Consider the following 6,007-nt stretch of genomic DNA (forward strand, 5'->3'; position numbering starts at 1 on the left):
CATTGCTATGGACTTTTACAATGATGGTCATGTACCAAACTTTGGTCATAATAAGGGCATGTCGATGGAATGATGACAATCAAGGGTAGGGTAGTTTGAATTTGTTTATCAATATGTGTAGCTTTCATTGTGACATCAGAGATCGACATCCAGACCGGATTGAACTGGATCACACCTTTTGGTTCATTTCATCCAAATATATATGTGTATATTAACATTGATTTTGTTATATGGACCTTCCAAAGGAATAAAGATTTATACAAATACAAATGAAGTGAATACTTGCCACTTAAAGGTATGTAGAATCAAATTCTAACAAATGACACCCATTACTGAAATAGTTGGTCTTGTATGCCTACATGATCCGTGTGACTTGTACTATAGATCCATGCAATTTAATGTGGTAATCTGGCATCAGATTGGCAGACTTTGTTCCCTCTCTGGAGGCTGTATGTCTGATCTGATTCTTATCAGAAGTGGAATATGTGCTTGTTGTGATTTTGGATGATGATCGAGAACCCTGCATACTAATGTGGTGAACTTGCATCTAATTAGTAATATTGAAACTTTGGTATGTAAAAATCAAAGTAGTGACCTTTGACCCTAACCCTTGATGTCATAAATGGCTAACATGTTTTAATTTTTTAATTGGCTTATCTCCGAAATACATCAAGAGACAGAGTTTGGTCAAAATCAATTCCTGTTCTTTCAGTTCCCAGTTCTTTACAATTAAATAATTGAAAGTCAAAGACAACAAACTCTAGATCTTGGAGTGCTGATAATCTAATTGATAACATGGCTAAGATGAATTGTCATACAAAAATTTGTCAACATCCACTTGTATTTGTTCAGGTTTTGCTTTGAAGCATTTTTTTGTATAATAAATTGAAATATTAAGCTTGATTTTAGCAATACGGTCCTGCATGTATGATAACATCAGTGCATCCCTCCACATTACTACCCATGAACTCTGTACACTTTCTTACTCTGATTATCCAGTTGATAAATGACACTTTGTATACACTTTGGCTACGTTGTTTTATACACTAGAAAACAGACAATTGCTCATTTATTAGTCCATTCAAGTTTTGTATGCTTCCCTTCTTGTGATCATATAGGAACATAGTTCAAATTTGAATAACTTAATTTTGATTGGATGCAGTGGCCTGCTGCTGCATCCAATGAAATTTACAGACCTGAAGCACATAAATATCTGCTTGATATGCCAAGGTGAAGATAGGTCTATCACATTGGAACCTTGGCAAGCAAAGATGACTGCATGGCAGCTTTTAAATTGTCCCCTATGCAGATCTTTAATGATGGGATTCAGTAAGAAATCACTTGGAGCAAACTCAGCATTATGAATAATATGTCAAAGTTCAGATGCTGTGTTCCATCAGGAAGTCTGTTGCAAGGCAGATTTATGCAATGTTGTCATGTAGAATGAATCCTCGGTTCAGGAGTATTCCAAAACATTTGGAAACGTAAGAAATGAAAATGTCCAGTGACACTAACAGTTGGGCACAGATTACTGGATGACCAGGCCTTTTTTATTGAAAAGTAATGCATATGAAACTCTTGACAGTGTGACTACTTTAATCAGTTTGTGGTATTAGCTTCTTTCCATAAACCAAACTTTAATATTTTCACTAGAGTCAGGTTCAGAAAGTTAATCCACGTTTTATCACCAGTGACAATCTCATTCAAATGTTTCTTGTAACTCTTCATATTTTTTGCCAAGTAACTGTTTGGGGACTCCAGCCTGACCATTTTCGATTGGTTGTCAACAAATGCAAGACCCATCTTGCACAAACCCTTTTGCGCTTTATATATTACCAACAGTTGATGAATTAATGCCCTTTATCATAAAATATCTTCTACTGTTTAAAGGATCTAATCAAGTGCTTCCTTCACAGCAACCACTAACCTGCTCACAATTGCAGAAAAGAGTCTTCCAGAAGAGGGTTCATCTTCCACAAGTACACAACCATCTAAAATAAATTATGAAACAACCTCAAAATTGTATGACAAAGTTTATCCATTCAGGCCCGATATCTCGAGAGTAACTAAAGAATATGAATAAGAACTGCTGGTACACCAATCAAATTGGCATAGGTACCAGTAGGAAAAATACATACAGGATTTTACAGTATGTTGATTACTTGGTATCAGAATTGTTTCTTTTTAAATCACTGTCACTTCTCTGTTAAGATATATGTGCCTTATCTGCAGGTGTCCAGCATACGACACTTGCAGATCTGATCATTTTAAAGAACTTCATTTTGTCTGTGTTATATTTATTGAGAAGTGCAAAGAAACAAAAAGGTTTTGACAGTATTCATATACCAAAATTCTGATAATTTGGTTTGTACATTACTTCACAGATCTAAATGTGCCCTTTACAATTATATTAATATCTTCATATGGGATGTTACTTGTAACCAGTATATCTTGGAAACTTTTACATATCCTTGGATGCCATTTGGTAGGTTAACTGCCAATTTAATATGCAGATACACCTTTTAAAGGTTTTGTCTGCTTGGTTCCAATCATTACATAGTTATTGCCATGCCAGTTAAAACCAACAAACCAAACTAAAGCTTTTACAATCACAACAGCAGATCCATGTAACCAGCATGAACTGGGAACCATTCAATATATTCTGAAGCAATATGGAGTTTACATTGTCTCTTGGCCTAAGATTTGACTTGCATAGGTTTTGTCTCGCTGACTTTATTGTATAGTTATTGGCCTGAAGCTGTTGCTTCTAACCTTCTCACAAGTGTAGTCATGCAAAATTTGTACATAACTGGGTTCCATCTGGTACATGAACAAACAAATACATAAAGATGCATCTTTGGAAGGTTTCATCAGTTCCTTATTGTCTCTTGGCCCAAGATTCGACTTGCATAGGTTTTGTCTGACCGACTTTATTTATTAGCCTGAAGCTGTTGCTTCTAACCTTCTAACAAGTGTAGTCATGCAAAACTTGTACATAACTGGGTTCCATCTGGTACATGAACTACGTAAAGATGCATCTTTGGAAGGTTTCATCAGTTCCTTATTGTCTCTTGGCCCAAGATTCGACTCGCATAGGTTTTGTCTCGCCAACTTTATTTATTGGCCTGAGGCTGTTGCTTCTAACAAGTGTAGTCATGCAAAACTTGTACATAACTGGGTTCCATCTGGTACATGTGAACAAACAAATACATAAAGATGCATCTTTGGAAGGTTTTCTTTTTGATGAGCATAATTTATTATTTAGTACCTTGTTCCTTTTCCACAAGATACATTCGAGTTTTGGAAATTGTTATAACTAGTCCTCCCAAATGATTGGTCATATGACATAGGATTTTCACCAAAAGACTTTTTGATGTCTAATTGATCATAAATATAGGTAGTGCCAATATTGTATCAAATATGATGCAAACTTGAATATCTTGTCATTGCTCCAGAATACCAGAGATTATTTCAATGTCTATTAGTTCAAAAAGAAGAAACGGCCTGATTTTGCATTCATTTTGTTTGCCAGTAGAGCACCAGTCATTATGAGGAACTCGTTTTAAGAGATACATTTCTGGGATTCACTGTAATATCACTGTCAGGAATTTTAACATGTTTATACAAGTATGTGTAAATGTATATGCAAAATGCAAAGTCGGTGGTTTCCATGTACGAGTGCTTTTGTACAGAATCTTATTTTATGACTGTTGGTACTGATATAAACTGGACTACATGCCACATTTTTTTCAGACTAACTCGATATACCTACACAGAAGTGATCATCAGCTGTTGTGTATACTTGAAATTTTGCTTTTAGTTTTAAAAATTAAAGTTATTAAAGGGATGAAACAATGTATTTTTGTTGTCTTTGTAGGTATGTTTACATGTACTTGCTTTTGAGATGGAACTTGCATGTGGATACTTTACAACTGAGAATACTTTGTACATATTAGAGGGCCTTAAGTCAGATGAGTTACAATCATTAAATAGATAACAATATTGTCATTTAAAAACAGCAGATGTAGCCAGCATAGCTTGCAAAACATTCAGCATAACCGTCTCTAATGTAATCTGGTGTGAACTTTCAAGATGATGTACCTTTTATGGATTTCATCTCAATTCCGTTTTGGAAAAAACTGTACTCCTTGAAAATAGATTGCATATCATCACATGGTTGTAACAGGCATAGCTCAAGGACCATTTTTCATATTCTGATGCCAGTTGGTCTGAACAGTGTCTTCTAGACTTGAATATGTTTTATATGTATTAGTCTTGTTTCAAGAGTTGTGACCCCTGATTGCTCATTCTTCTTACATTTGTTTTTCTTCTGCAAGATAACTTCCCCAAAATCACTTGGATCTGAACCATATTTGGCATACGACTTCCTCCAGTCTGACTTGTAGCATTTCAGAATATTGTTTACAAGAGTTATGGGCCCTGACCAACTTGAGTTTCCCCATAAATGTTTTGCAAAGTTTGTTTTTATTTGGTTGCAGCTTTATATTGACAAGACCCAGAAGAGTTTAATTGTAAATGTTAAAAAGTTCTTGTTTTGAAGAGTTATGGGTCCTGATTGCTCTCTCTCCCAACTTATTCTCTCTAGCACAAATTTACTATTTGCATTTCAGCCGTGTAACCTTGCACCTCTGTGAATTGGATATCCAGTATTTCTGGTATCGTTTAGATGATTTATGGCTCTCAAATGCCCATCTTCTCCCAACTTTGGTTTAAGTCGTCCTGTTAAAGTGGCACCTCTAACTACCAGCTCTGATTTTAAAGTTAAACCCTATGTGACATTGATTATTTAACTGAAGATGAGGTTGAAATATATTTCATACTATGCTTGGTCAAGATCCATTGGTATTTGTTCACCAGCTTAATGCCATGTCAAGATCTAAATAGTGATCATTAAACTGGACTCCAATTCACAAGCAGTTTCTGCGTTAAAACCCATATCTCTCTTACTTTTAATCATTGTAAGCGTTGAATATTAAGTTCTGAGATGTACATGCACACCTGGTTTGGCTGAGGGTTGGGTTCTATCTGTTTGAATCGATGTTTTATTGCAACATGTAGTGCCATCCCAAAAATGTAAAGTGGGTCCTTTGACCATTGGTTACAGAGGGCTGGTTGTTAAAACTTGTTCATGATACTGCCATATTACCAGTCCAGCATATAAACTTGACTGGCTTAAATTGTCATCTACGCCCAAAACCTTTCTTTATCTACTGTAACAATCTTTTTAACTTGGAACTGTTAACATTATCTTGCCACATGTATCCACCCAGACTGTCTTGCCACTCACCAGTATCCACCCAGTCTTACCACCCACCAGTATCCACACAGACTTGTCTTACAACCAGTATCCGCACAATCTTACCACCAGTATCGTCCTTGACTGTCTTGCCACCAGCATCCACCCCATATTTCACCACCAATATCCACTCAAATTGTCAAGTGGGTTTTAGTTTATGCGACCCTTGAGGTGGGCTCAAAATATAAGTACTGTTACACTCAAACTGGGTCTAGTATATTTTATTCATACATTTTTTTTTCTTTCACGACAATGCAACAATGAGAGCACATGCTGTGTACACTTTGCTTTACATGTGTACAGATGCATGTACCAAACTGAAACATGAACACAATGGTTATATCCTGCCAAGGCAAAATGGGGCAAAGTGCCTTGCCCTGGGATATGCCATGTCAGCTGATCTAATTAGGTATGGACAGTATTTAAATCCTCTTTCTTGGCGCAATTCCAGCACACTGACCTCTGAGCCACTGTGGCTTCAGAGTGATGAATGGGATAAACATCTAAGTCCATTTACAGGTTAATTAGTCTACCTAGCAGTATGGACACCCCCCTTGGATTCCCTCATTTTTTTCACTAGTTTACATTCTGCAATACATTTGTATTATTTGTTGGGAAAGTGACAAACTTGGGTCATGCCATAATCTCAACAATTTTTGCTGCACAGTGCCAGAGATTAAATATATGTTA

The sequence above is a fragment of the Sinohyriopsis cumingii genome, chromosome 10 (assembly GCF_028554795.1).
Source record: "Sinohyriopsis cumingii isolate HCF-2022 chromosome 10, ASM2855479v2, whole genome shotgun sequence".
In the NCBI taxonomy this organism is placed as follows: domain Eukaryota; kingdom Metazoa; phylum Mollusca; class Bivalvia; order Unionida; family Unionidae; genus Sinohyriopsis; species Sinohyriopsis cumingii.